This window comes from Sipha flava, unplaced genomic scaffold (assembly GCF_003268045.1).
Source record: "Sipha flava isolate LNK unplaced genomic scaffold, YSA_version1 32_pilon_pilon, whole genome shotgun sequence".
In the NCBI taxonomy this organism is placed as follows: Eukaryota; Metazoa; Arthropoda; class Insecta; order Hemiptera; family Aphididae; genus Sipha; species Sipha flava.
In genome coordinates, this window is record NW_020273018.1 from 1,696,221 (window position 1) to 1,712,068 (window position 15,848).

Below are 15,848 nucleotides of genomic sequence, written 5' to 3' on the forward strand. Positions count from 1 at the left end.
TGTGATCAGGTTATTACAACGTATAACCGAGAATCGCGTTCATTCTCAAAAACACTCCGTCAACATTTTTAATCGCTTTGAATGCGGTTCTCTTTTTTTCGGTATTTTAAAGTTTTCAATTTTTTTTTATTCGTCTGAAAGCGTAAGGCTGTCCAGCGCGTTCTAGGAACATTTCGCGTAGTACATCAACGTATACGCGTTTTTAAAATACGAATGTTCAAACGTCATTTTTAATGGATAAATGTTTCTGAGAACAAATAGTCTTGGGTTTGGGAAAAAAAATAAAAAATAAATTATTACGCAAATATGACTCCTATACGTAACGTAACTTTTACTACGACCGTTACAATCGACCGTCGTCGCATGCATCACTACGACTACCCCGAGAATACCGTACGCACACTCGTGTTCCGCCGCGTATGATATGCGAAACAATAAAAAGTACATTATTCGCCTACTCCGGAATCCGAACAGTAAGAGGTGACTTATTTTCGTTCAACGGACGGGGTTTACGTGTTCTTTATAGCGACGGCGTGTTTCTCTTCGTGGACGTTGGCGCACAGGGTTTTTACATTAAATAATATAATAAATTGTGCAACGAAAACAGAAATATCACACATATTATAACGTACGATACAGTTCGTATACGATTTAAGGTGCCGTACGGACGGCATTAAATGATAAATATTTCATTTGTTCGCGTGCGTCCAAACCCACCACGGTTTTGGTCGGGAAAAAATAAAACGAAAAAATACATAACACGCGTATTTCGCGTACGTACGTTATTATACCTATACATCATTGATATCACGGACGGAAGAATAGTAATAATTGTTCGAGTACGGTTTGATCAAATCAAATTTCACCCGTATGCATGCGAGCAGTGTACCCTAAGGTCCGTTGAAACGTTCGCCAGCTGAATGCGGGTTAAACGGGTGTGGCGAAACACATACAGATCCCCTGTTCGAGGGAGGGGGTCGTTTTAAGAAGCAGGACGTAACTGCTGTTACAATACCATTGTAATATTTTTGATCCCGGGTCGTGTAGGAAATCAAGAAAACAATGTTCTCTACGGTTGTTAATATTGTTCTTAATTCGCATTAAGAAAAACATCAGATGCGCGGCAGAAAAATTACTATGACGTATTCGTTTTTACTTTTGTTTCCGGAAAAACAAAAAAATAAATATCAAGCCGTGGTAAACTCGACTTTTTTCCCGTACCACCATGTGCATCCAGCCCTAAATCCTGTCTTGTGGTCGAAGTTATTATTTCGACTCGCATTGATACCTGCTATATCATGTCAGTGACTCCAACTAATTACCCACTAATAATGTTGGACAATGCGTGTTGTATTGTGTTAGTTTATCAATTCTTTTGCTTTAACGATTTGTCAATACGTCAATTCGTCATACGGAACACATCGTATACGGTGTTATTGATTTACCTAGCCGTATTATTTACGTTCCCGGCCTACAAAGCGGTGGTCGGAGGGGTACGAACGAATTTAGAAACACTAGAAGGGACAGATCGCGAAGACTGGAGTCCAGGACCGTGATGCTCGGAGAAAGGTGATGACCGAAATTCTAACAGAACTTTAAAGCCAAGGAAGAAAGAATAAATCCGTGTTCGGAACGTTTACGTTGATCACGATCGTTTTACCAGAATGACACGCGAAGTGTGTATGTACGCGCACAACGACTAATATTCGTGTTTTTACCCTCTTGGAATTTCGTAATCCGCCCTTCGAAAGCGGCTGCTGGTTGACGACATTATCATTGAGGTTCGGGTTCGGCGGGGAAACCATTAAAAAACAATGAAACCGTTCGCTCGCAACGCGTGCCGGTTTTTGTGCACGGCTGAGATCGATTCACATTTTCCGTTCGTTGCTATCAGACTCCGGCAAACGGTTCGGAGGAAATGAGAAACTTCCTGCGTCGTCGATAGTATTCGACAGCATTGGATTCTTTTCACGCTTAGAGAGGGCCCGCGTTTCTTTGCGCTCGGAGAGGGCTATTCGCGTTTCCGGCCGGTCGCGATCGCCGCCGATACGCAACGTCTTATCGTGCGGCGCGCGCGAGAAGACGAAACGGCGGAGGGACCGCGCCGACACCGAGTTGTACTTCCGTCTGAGGGACGCGAAAGCTTAAATAGGCGCCGTCGGTTTTCGCCCGGGTAATATCGTTATGACGAGAACGTAATATCCCGTGCGTCCTAATCGAGGGATCGCGGTGCCGGGGAATAATCGCAACAATCGTTACCAGAAAATGCTAACCTACTCTAATCGGTAACAACTGTTCTGCCACGCGGTTCGGACGCAGAACATTTGGTAGCGGCGCGCGTAATATGGATACGGAAAACGTGTTCCGACGAGTACGTCCGAAATCCACAAGGCCGGTTACGCTGTGCGCGTATTCCGATAGCACGTGTTTACCAATAAGGACGAAATCGATGAATTTTGTTTTCCAGAAAGTCCGTTTCTATTGTTGAGTAGTGAAAGAACAGAGCTTGTCGAACCAGTTATTTTCTAGAAGGGACGACAAAGAGGTTTTCAAATGTTATTTCGAAAACTTAGGGGGACCATATCCGGTGAAGTTAGTGTTGCTAACCCACATCAGTCAGTTAGGTTACTAAATGCTAGTGCTGAGTCTTGTAGTAGCAACATTCCCCCACTTTTGCCGAGAAATATCTCTGTCACGGTAATTGTTGTCACTCGTGTCCACAAACACCTGTACTCGTACACAAAACCGATCGATTTATCGTAGCCCATGATCCATTAATCAAATCCACCGGATTAATTGACCAAATCATTCGAAATTCATCGCGCGAAATAATCAAAACTTATTTGAATGCTCAACTCGTTTCCGAAGACGCCGTGCGCGTAAACAGGCGTTTTTATTGTGCCGACGAACTCGTCAGAACTCGCATCCGCAATGTAACCAATCACGGTTTTTGTCACGGACATGTAAAAAATCGAAAGCGCATTACCGTTATTGTGGAACGCGTTCGCAAAGCTCGGGCTACATTAATCGGACGGTATTACGCGTTTCCATCGTTCGTCCGCTGGCACACTCAGGGGCGTATTTTAGAGAGAGGCGAATGAGGCAATCGCCTCCCCCCCCCCTGAATCTGTATTTGAGGAATCGATTATATGTGAGATACACATTTAAAATTTTTTTAATGTCGATCATTTTATAACGAAATCAAAATACGCATCGCTATGAATACTGAATTGGGCTTTTTGTCAGGTTAGTGAAAAATCAAATAAAACACAAGCGTAACTTTTAATATACAGACAGGTGTTAAAAAATAACTACACAAAAGTTGATTCTAAGTAGATCCAGCTTTATATTAAAAAAAAAAAAAAACCACAAATATTAAGGATTCACCTGATTTAAATATTACCAAAAATTTTACTGGTAAATTTTGAGCCTGAATTAATGAAAACATTTGAGTCACTTCCCTCCTCCCCCTATAAGTAAGTCTAAATACGTCACTGGGCACACTAGATAAAAGATATGTGTGCCCGGTGGAAACGTTTAGGAGTGCGCGGCGGCACGTCGTACACAATGTTCACCGGTTGTACGTATTGTGTTGCCCAGCCCGATGTCGGTCAATAAACGCGCGCGCAGTATCGTATCGTTACAGAATTATTCCATTATAACCTCTAACGAATTGATTGCCGTAGCTTTTCCCAGATCGTTAGGACAGTGCATGGGCATTATTATTATTATTCGAGACGATATGTTCAATAATGTTCGCTGACGGCCACTGTTGTTTGGAAATGTTGAGAAAAATATCATATTTAATATGTGTATAAATAATAATCTGATGATCCGAAGCGAATCGATTTTTCTCCCGACGTGCACAAACGGCTAACAACAAGTTGTTGACTCTTAATGTACCACTTGTTCGTGTAAGTACGAGTTACACGATTACAGTTAAAGATCAATATTTTTTCTTGCACACACGCGCGCGCGCACGTTTATGTTGTACGTTGTACCATTTTATATTTATTTCAAATTTGATTAGAAAATTGAAATCGACGAAATACATGTAAATCATTCCCATAGACGGTAAATCAACTAGAACGTAAATTACCGGAGAAATAATGGAGTATTATGAAGAACACGGTGAAGTGTACTACGGGTACGATGAAATTGTTTTATTTTTGTTTTCTTAACGGGAACGTGTGTTGTGTCTATAGTTTATTGTGTACAGCGTATAGTTTCGACTGTTTTAAGTTATATAAAAACACTATGGTACTGCGAAAAGCTAAACTAGTCTGCGTTGAAAGTGTCGACTGTCTTCAACAGAACTATTTTTTTTTTTTTTTGCTAAATAACAATAGTGGCACGATAAAATATCAAAACGTCGTACAACATATTAAAAATTGAATACCGAATTTCTTGCTACTTCATTATTGTCACCTTTCGCGAACGATCTAAGCGATACGGGAAACGTATTGGTTCTACCGCGATGTGGTTTTTTTTTCTGTTGTTCGTCTGTCAACACAACCAGAAGGATTTCTTCGGATTTGGGAGGTTAGGATTTTTCAACAGTTTTAACAAATAATTATTAATTTTGGATCATCATCTGGCTTGAAAAAAAAATCCGTATGAGTGACTCTATGTTTAATAAACCTTGGTCACCGACTACTATGCATATATTACTACATTAATATTGAATAATATTATTTGATATAAATCGAATTCAAAATGTATTACCGACCATTGTCTTTGCGTTGCGAATTTTAAAATAGTTTTATAGGTACCCAAAAAATATCCAACGTTGAGTGGAATGTAATACTGTTAAAAAACATCGAATTATTATTAAACTTGTAGTCATGAATTTTCACTGTCTGATTTTCCGTGACGTATGTGTTTATTTTTTTTAACAATTTCCAGACCAAATAACAATTTATATTTAATATATTTTTGTTTGTTCATTTACCGTCAAGGCGATACGGTGTTTATAGTTTTTATGATGATTGATCAAAATTGGAAATATAATAAAAATAGATTATAATAAATTATGTGTGGTTATACACACTGTTACGTAGTCGTTTTTTTTTTTCATTGTTATTATTTAAAAGCCTGTGATATTTTCCAGTAGGTAGTCAATAATATTTGATATTTTTTCTTTTTTCAACAGTTAAGAATTATGAGAATTATGAACAGTAAGCATAAACCGATAGTTAACTTCACGGAAATTGGTCATTCAAGTAGTATAATAATAGTATAATAATTTTTTAATCTCAAGATTTTTTTATTTTGTGTTAAATACACTCGGTTTCTACTTTGTCTGTTAAAATATTTGATTCGTAAACTTAAAAATTCGTAAATTCGTCAGATTCCACTGCCGCACCCGTTATGAAGCACAAAATAAAATAAAAATAAAATGTGTACTTATGACACGTATTATATTGCACATAAAAATAATTTGAATTAAGAAACCGAGGTCGACATAGTTAAGGAAATGTAATATTGTGTTACATTTCATTTTGGCGAACTTAAAATTAGATATTACAAAAAATTCAATCCTTAATTGAAAATTATATGATTTTGTTATTTCATTAAATTTGAAAATATCTAACAAATACTTTTTTTTTTTATGGTTATTATTACAGTAGTAATCAATGTCAACAAGGTTAAATTTATTAGGATAAACAAATACACTAGTACGACAATATTCAGATAAGAAAAATCTTCATTATATTGAATAAACACATTCCATGGCCGTTTGTTCGAAATTCTAAAAATATTAGGTCTTGGGTTTTAAAATTACTTTTTCTACACGCTCGTACTGTACTAAATACTCACTAATTAAGCAATGTCTATGAAATTACATAAATATCAGCTAATTTTAACGATGGAAAGTACACAGTATGGTAATAAATAATGATTGTGTTAATGTCGTTTTTGTGTGATCAGTATTATTATCCGTCGTATCCGTCGTTCGTTCGACAGAGGAAAGTACGATTTTATAAAATATTAAACGCCGACAATTTACGTGTGTTCTAAATCATATTTTATACAATTTAATTAAGCGTAACTGGTAATTATGTTGCAAAATTGTTTTCAAATTAAAAAATTGCGGAGAATTTAGATTTTCCATAAATTTTTCAGCACAACATATTATTAATACGAGTATTATTACAATATCGCATTATGTTGTCATCCTCAATCGTGATCGTGATGAATACCACCTAATTGGCACTGTTAGATAATAATTATTTTGCAACACAATTTATTATTGTAATACGTGTTCTAATAAATTAGACGTCTTGCATAGATACACGAGAATACAAATAATATTACAATCAAATCGCAGTATAGGTTACGCCATTGAAACAGTGCTCGGATGAAAGTTATCTATTATAAGCATATTATGTTCGAGCTGATTACATTTAAATATTACATTCAGTATACATACGTATTTCTGTGCAGACATTACAAGATGTAGGATAATTTTTTCTAACGGAGCGATTGTCCATTTGCTTGGACGCGCGTTACGCAATAGAAAACATATTTTATTCTAATGTGTTGTATGGGTATTTGGTAATGGCGACTAATGCCATAATGTTCTATAGTTTGTAAATCCGCTGTGGCCCAGGAGACAAGCTGAACATAGTGTCGTACGGACGGGTTAATTTGCATCAATCGTATCAGTTTCCTTTTGAAAATAATACTGTTGTGCAGTTTGATGTGCGTGTGCGTGTGACAGAAAGAAGGAATAATATACGCGGGTAATAGATTTGCATTACCTGTTAGTATCGTTATCATTGTTCGGAATGTGTAAAATTTGTAATTTTTTCATTGTTATTGGTACGATTGAATTGAGCGAAAGATTTTGCCGCACGCGTGAAAACCGTTAACGAAAATCGTCATCATCGGTAATTAGAGATGGCTTCTCGTACACACGGGTTCATTATGCATATTGCTCGCCGAGAAAACGTAATGCATGCATACGTTAAACGGGTGAGAGAAAAAGAAAAAATAATCCAAAATCGTTTTCCCATTATCGTGTTTTATAGTACAACGTGCACACGCACTTGAATATCGTACGCGCGTACGTCTCGTGTATCCGGCGAATTTTATCAATTATTTTTTTTTGGAAATCGCCCGGTGTAGTCGTACAAACGCGCCATGAACGACCATGCCTGTACGCTTCGTATTGTAATTACGTTACGTGCAGTGCGTTCGTTGTACTATTGTACGCCGGTAATTGACGGACGATATGCGTACGCAAACGTTTTACCAGTTTTTACTGTTGGAAAAAAAAGAAAAGAAAAAACGAATAAAATGAAACACAGACGAACGTGCGGTGGATGGGCAGTGAAGCTGCCGGTGATGATGATGACGATGGGTGCCGATTTCGAATAATATGTGACGGACAATACTGTTTTCGACCGATTCGCAACGCCCAGCCGCCGCTGTTATTATTATTATTATTATTATTACCAACGTGTGTGTGTTACTATATATTTTGTACACACACGCACACACACGCACACATGCACACACGTCTACTGTTGGGTTAAACGAACTGCTGCAACAACAATAATAATGATAATAATGATAAAAATAATAATAACCGTCTTTCTCGCGGGCGACCGCGAAATCCGATTCGGAATAATATAATGTATTGTAAAAGAAAAAAAACCGCGCAGTCATTATCGTAATGTATGTACGCGCGCGCGCGCGTTATTATTATTAATATTTAAGTATATTATAATAACGTATCGTTATTGGTCCTTCCGACGAAATAGCGGTTTTCTAAACCTCGTTCCCAGGCTAGATACGTTTTTCCGAAGAAATCTCTTGCATTGCATACACACCGTTCGTTTTTCACCTACAGTTAGAACCTCGACTAGTCGAAAGTCCAGGTAGATACAATTTTTTCGACTTACTAAGGTTTTAGGTAGAAAATTCGACTTGAAGAGTTTTTAAAATGTTTTAAATCGTTTCTATTACTGTTACATATACAGTAGAACCTCGATTATCCGTCTCCCGATTAACCGTCTTTCTCGGTTAACCGTCAGGCCACTTGTGTATGAGTAGGTTATAAATAATAATATACACGGTGTATCAAAAGTCTTCATCCAATTTCAAAAATTTATATTTATATTAAAAATGAAGATATAAGGGTAAAATAAAGTAAAATATATTCTTAAAATAGTCAAGTTTTATTTACTTTGGTTACAAATGTTTAATATGACCCCCACCGGCTGCCCGACACACATCTATACAGTAATCAAATTCTTCACATCATATCTGATATCGCGGCATGAACAGCATCTTTGATTCTAATTTTAAGCTTTTCCAAGGTTGTAGGTAATGGTGGTACATACACTTTATCTTTTATGTAGCCCCATAAAAAAAATCACACACTGTGAGGTCAGGGAAACGTGGTGACCAGGGATGAACTTCGAACAAAACTGTCGAACATGCTCGATGTTTCCGTCAGAGAAACGAGGTCGACCTGAGCATTTCTGTGCACACAGACAACCACTTTCTTGGAACGTTTGGTGCCAACGTCGAATCCTTTGAGTAGTAGGAGCTTCAGTTCCCTAAGTTCTTCGAAAATCACGTTGAATGGTTAATGCCGACTCGCACTTATTGAAACGTAGGACGTAAAACGCTTTCTGTTGTGGAGTCGTCATAACGAAACAAAGTAACGGTTCCTAGTTCATTAACCATTAAGGTGCCAAATTTATCAACTAAATAACTTAAAATAAATTTATTTATATAATCTTTCCATTAATACATCGGTCATTAACCTGCGATTAACTGTTGCCGAACTATATCAGTTCGTAATCGGATGAAGACTTTTGAAACACCATGTATATAATCCGAAATTTACCGGCAAAGTCTACTATATAAGCGATAGGTATATATGTATATACATACATATATATTTAATGGGTGAAATAAAAACAGTTAATTGAGATATTTTGTTGATGCATTTTGTTTTTGAAAAATTAGTTATACATTGCACGTGTGTTCGTTCGATTAAATAAATATAATGTATGTATGTTTAAATTTTTGTTGCTTGCTTGACGTCTTTTCGATTATCCGTCAAAGCTTTGGTCCCGAGACTGACGATTAATCGAGGTTTTACTGTATATGTGTATTATTATTAAAAAAATATGATAAAAACGTGTAAAACTTTACGAGAAATAATTTGATATCTTACTCTGAGTTGGTCACTATCATCAATAGTATTTTCTACCACATTTAGAGCAGAATACACTTTATGATCTATAATACTGGATCGTTCGGTGAATGTCCTCAGCAATTTGAGAGCTGCAGCTTTTGCTTCCTTCATTGAAACATGTACGGGCTCCAATTATTGTTCGTCGACGTTTTTTAAAATTTTCAAGCCAACCATTACCGGCTTTGAATTGTTCGTGGCCTAATGATTTTTTGAAATTATCTGATTTTTCTTTTAGAATAGGACCCCCGAAACTGACATTGGCATCTTTGCATTGCTTAAACCACTTAACTACACATTCTTCTACATTTGAAAATTCAGGGCCTCTCTTACTCTTCCGATCTATTGGAAGGTTTAAATCAATTTTTTTTACTATTTTTTATTATGGTAAATACCGTGCTTGCTGGTATTCCAAATTCTTCAGCGATATCCTTCTTTTTTTTTCCTTTTTCAACTGTTTCCAGGATCCTTTGCTTTTCTCCAATAGTAAGCGATTTCTAATTACGAGGCATTTTTGCATTCACACCACTTAACAGCACATCTGTTACGGATCGACCGCAACTGACAATAACGAATGTATACATAGTGATACTAAAAACCGAATGAAACGAAAAATCTCGAGTTATCTATAGTTTTTCTTCCGAATAATCGAGGTTTTCTCGAAGGAACGAAATTTATTTCGACTTATCGAGGTTCCACTGTACGTACGAGGTGGTACGGCTTCCGGGTGAATTTTCCAACGGGTTTTTTTTTCCTTTTTTTCTGGTCCGCATACGTTTTACTAGCCTTTTTTTTCCAAACTAGTGTAATTCGATTGTTTCCGATTAGTTCACTGATAACACGAAACGTGTCGAATAAACGCACGCAGTGGTCGTACATGGTAAATATAGTAATAATAATTTTGTGTTTGGCTTCGTGCGCTGCGTACAATACAACGGAAACGAATTCTTAACCAACTTAATAATCAACCGCGTACTATACGAATACGATCTCGTCCGGAACGCTGTCCGTTGGCATTTGTACAAAATCGTATAATATCATTTTGTACGTACACGGTAGTCGTTTAATGTTTTGTGTTCATTTTTAAAGAAACTATCAATTAGCCGCACACGCGTTTACGGCCGTAGTTTTTTTTCGCGTTGTAATACTCTCCGTAAGGATGTAGCGAACGAATTGCGATTTCTTAGATCCCGATGAAATTAATTTTTGTTTACAAATCGTACACAACAGGTTTTCTGTAAAAAAAATGTTCAGTGCGATGTTTTCGCGATTACACTCGTTTATAGAAAATATGATGTACAATGAACTCGGATAAGATTTAATCGAATTATTGACCTACGATTAGAATGCATATCAACAGACGGTTAGGTCATGCACAAGACAAATATACAAATGAAATATTGGGCAACCAATAGGGAAATATAATACGATCTTCAAACTATGGAAAATTCATTATTACCTCACAAATATATGGATATAATTACAATTTTTTTTCAATTCCTACTATAATACTAAACGTCGTTGTGTTGAAATCATAACTTAGCATTAATTGATAATACAATTGAAGTAAAATCTTGCAGGTCGTGCCAATTGCGATGAAATTAAAAAAAAACGGCTTCGAGCTGAAAATTTAACTTCGATTTTATTGTACCTACGAAGTTCAGCACTTGAGTTTCAATGTTTATAACTTCATCAGCTGCTCATAATATTATAATATCGTTATTCGTTGACCGTTTGCGTGCGGAGGGAAAATAATAATAATTTTCGGACAAGTTGACCGGTGCGTTGAAAAAACATGCCCTTACGGTTTATTGTGTGTTCTAGATTGGAGGGATATTGATATTTGCGCAAGCGGTGTGTACGCATTTGATATATTACATTGTGTACATTTTTTGTTTCATTTTTTCTATATCGTAACTGTTGCTCCACGGTCCGGCTACAACAATGGTTAAGTTAATATTGGGGGGGGGGGGTCAAAGGTCAAACCAGTTAGCTCCCGAAACCCTTAGGAACGATGCAGCACTCTCCCCTGTGCGACCATCGTACACACTTTGCGTACTGCGTTCTCGGTGTTAATCTTCCCGGCATCCCTGTGGGTCACGGCGGTTAATCCATCAGCGACGGCGCGCTGCGGCAGTAACTTTTTTCTTTTATTTTTTTAATCCAACTATTTGATTCGTAGACATGATCCAACTCGTTGACAATTATTTTCGTCGTTTACGACCATTGCATTAAATACCCAACACGGTGAATCGTACACGCGAATAGTCACAATTAGAATGATTAATATACCATTTAAATGAAAATAATAAGTACACGTCATGTCTCCACGACCGATGAAATTACTAAGCCCCTTTTTGCCTATTGTTCGATTCTTTATTTTTGTTTTCATAATTAAATATGCGAAACGAATACGAAAGACGCTCAAGCAAATCGTGTGCGTGTTTATATGAATACGAGAAGGAAAAAAATAAAATAAAAATAATTATAATGGATTTTCGTGTACTGTATTATAAGTACACGGTTTGACGTCGTACGCCTGCACTGCACGGCACACACATATCGCGTGAACCGTAAACAGTAGTATCGGTGTGTGTGTTTTCGTGTCGGAAAAAACAACTAGAAATTAGTTCGCAATTAAAAACGTCAATAGGTTACCGATACACGGATAATTGTCAAAAGTTGCGTTTAATTAATTTGAATTTCGTTGTGCACGTGAAATAGTCCAGTACGATGCGTTATTGTATTTCGTATGCGCGCAGATGCACGCGTGCACGACATTGCGACAAGGACGCGAGACGAATGAACCAGGACCAGGGAAGGAAAGGAATACAACACATCGGTCGGTACGGAACTAGCGGCGGGGGGGGATGTAGGGCAGCACAGGCGGCTATCGCCGACCGGGGATGACGTGAGTAGGGAGAGGAGGTGGCACCGGAAAAAATAGCGTTCGTCGAATCGAATTTCCCCTGAGGAAAAGTCATCGGCCGCCGCCGCCGTCGCTAAAACCATAGGATTCGAGGAGGTTTTCCAATTAAAACCTCCTCACCCCCTTCTCCACAAGTGTGCCGTATGTGAATGTGTGTGGGTATGCTCGGGCGCGTGTATATATATATATATATATATATATATACATACGTGTGTGTGTATAAATATATATGCGAGCACGTGTGTGTAGGCGCTCTAATTAAAAACCCTTCGGTTCGTCCGGGCTAATTGCTTTATTTTTCTTTCGACGCTTCCCTTCACGGCCTCCGCCGACCGTCGAACCCCGTCCACGTGTGGTGGTCTCTTTTTCTTCTCTTTTGTTTGTCTTTCTAACCACTGCCACCGCCGCCTCCACCACCGCGCGCCGACGACGTCAATTTGCGCTCGACCCGCCGCTAGCGGATCGCGTTAATTTGAAAGACGTCCAAACCCGTAACCTAAATGCATTGTTCTAGCAGTAATTTTCATTTCGCTTCATCGCGTCCGTACCGAACTCCTCTCCGTACGGCGTACGTCGTTCACACGGTTGTGTACGACGCAAAGTGTTGACCGATTTATACATCGTATTGACGATTTTCGCGTACACCCAGAGCAGTCGAGCACTGCGCGCAATACGTACGTTAACATAATACCTGCGACAACAGCTCGTTTGCGGCCGGTTTCGGATTCGGAGCACACGTGCTCAATGGAAAAACCGCAGAGGTTCATTGTACCGGGGCCGCTGGCAGAGACGTATTTAGAGTTTTGACGCCCCAGGTACAGTTTTATTGCCACCCCTACACACGTTTTATACGATTTTCAAGAAAAATAATATTTACCATCTATGAATTTTACGCCATCAACTTTTGATAATATTAACATGTAAATAAAAATCGCCATGTGGTCACTTTACAAATTCTTAAAATATTAAAATTGTTCGATTGACGAATGAAAATAGATGATGGATTATGGTTACAAAAAAATGCTGCCACCCCTTAATTCCGAAAAAATGTGTCGCCCGGGGCGATGGTACCTCCCTCCCCTAAATATGTCCCTGGCCGCGGGGTTGGTTTTCGCGTTACGTGTAAGATATAGTGGTAGTGACCTCTTGTCGCAAAGGCCTGGCCGAGAACGTTTTAATCCTCTACGACGTATCATACTACGGTCAAGATTATTGACGTTTTAAACGTGCGTACGAACTTTTAATACGTATAGTTTGCAAAATATTATTACGATCGTACATTGTCGCGTTTCGATGTTCGACTGTAATAAATACGTACGTGATTATTTCTTTAGTTAAGCCCGCGACTTTTATCGGCCATACAAAACATTTTCGTTGTTTCGCACTAGTATCAAGAGATATGTTCTAACGTTGTTCGAGATATTTCAATTTCACGCAACCAAAAACTGTTAAAACACCGTTACGCCGACATAATGAAGAACTGTGCGAAAACGTTCGACTAACACCCGTGATAATAAACTAACCTGCATTTGTACAAAGGCGCAGTAGATTCTGTTTTCTATTTTACTCCCCTGGAAGAACGGACATACTTACCTATACAATTAACAAGCACAATAGTAATTTAGTAATCGCAATTTTCACATTTTATTTCTTAAATGTCTAAAAAATGATTTTCAAAATAATCATTGTAATATATGATAAATGGTCTTTTTATACACGAGTATTTGTATTGCTTAACATTTGTATGGACTACAAACGGATAAGTATTGACGAATCAAATCCGTAATACTTCAAAAGTTCAAAAAAAAAATCCTGTTTACGTTTATTTATATTATTATAGTATAGATACGACTGTTTCGTGAAGTTCCCATTGATTTTGATGAGAGTTTACTACACCGGCAAGTGTCTGAATATGAAATTTTTTACGACGGTGGCGAAGGTGGGAAAAGGTTGTAAATGTTAACAAAAATTTAAATGCATGTAGTATACCCTATTGGAACACCACTGCTATGAAAATGTTTTTGTCAAAAACTTATGTAATTTTGTACGATTTTGATTATCTGAAGTTTAATAACTTAATAAATACGTATTGGATATATTTCTAGTAGATGTATCTTATTGTTATTCAAAATGTTAAACCTAAAACATTCCACATTGCCTTGTTGGTCATTTTTATAAACTCGTCTTGTTTTTATAAGCCATCTGTGTCTTGACTACTTGCAATATGTTTCGTCGAATTAGTTTAGATCTGAGATCGAAGCAATAAATAGGTAAAAAAAACAAATGTTACTTCCATTAATGAATTTAAATTATACAGTATGTTATACATGTGTCCGATAGTATATTATTACTGAAGGGCAAATAAAATAATTTCTAACGAATATTAATAACAATTAGGTAGTGTTTGAATAATATAGATTTTATCGATTCGCTTGGATATTAAGTGATGAAATTTAAAATTATGTATACTATGTATATTGTGTGTACTTCCTACATTATTATTACATTCATATTGTAATTATTCCAAACAAGTGGAACACACATTTCCTATTTTACACGTTGACGAATTATTATAGTTTAAATTTAAAAGATTCAACACATTAAAGGCAATATTTTTACTAGTCATACAATTGATTTATATTCGTCGTATTAATAACTTGTTATACAATACGTATTTTCAACGATATTAATTGTATTAAACGAATGAATGGACTCAACGTCGTTTAAACTGAGGTGATAAATTGTTTCCTCCTTAAATTATTATCACTGAATAGGGCGAAAACATAATTACATAACTATAAAACTAACTATACGCTATTTAATATTTATTGACATGTAATAACATTAGATCTACTTCGTTTAAATGTAGGTTAAAATTAGATTTTTGTAAAAAATTTAAACTTATCAAATTATGATTGTGTATATTATTGCATAATATAACGAACTATAACTATGAAATTAATTGTATATGTATTTAGTTTGACATCATAAGATTATAATAGAAATAAGTAGGTAATTTTTTTAAATGTAATTTTATTTAACTGCACAGAACGGCTATGTTTTTTTATTAAAATTTCAATAAAAATCTGTATTGTTTTAATTATTTAACTAACCTTATTCAAAATTAAATGCTTGAAGTTTAGTTAGTATTTAAACCATAGGTGTGAGCAAGGGTTATGTAAGGTACGCATTCCCTGAACACAGAGCCTTGTTTCTAAAAATATCAAAAATAAACTAAAATTTTACGTAATCGGTCTTAAAATTGATATTATATGATTTTGTGATTACGCTATAATTATAATTATATTTTTATAATCAGTTTCAGACATTTTTATTTATTATTGAAACACAAATTATATACCAACATAATAATGCTTTAATGTATAACGGAATTAAGAAGTACTGTGTTTCAAGATAAATTTTATATATACCTTAATTTTTTTAACTACAGAACAAGAAATATATTTATCATTTATATCCAGAAGACATTATTGATAATTGCTAAAATTAAATTAAACGCAGAATTGATTTATGATCAATTATAATTATTTATCAAATTTATTTTGTTTTTCGTTGAAGTATAGGATTATGTTTTTGTTTATTTACCCTATTTTAATATACCAGTATTACTCAAACCATTTCAAGTGTTAAATTTTTAATTTTTTTTTTCGTTATTTATTTTAAATTTTAATTATGGAGACAGTT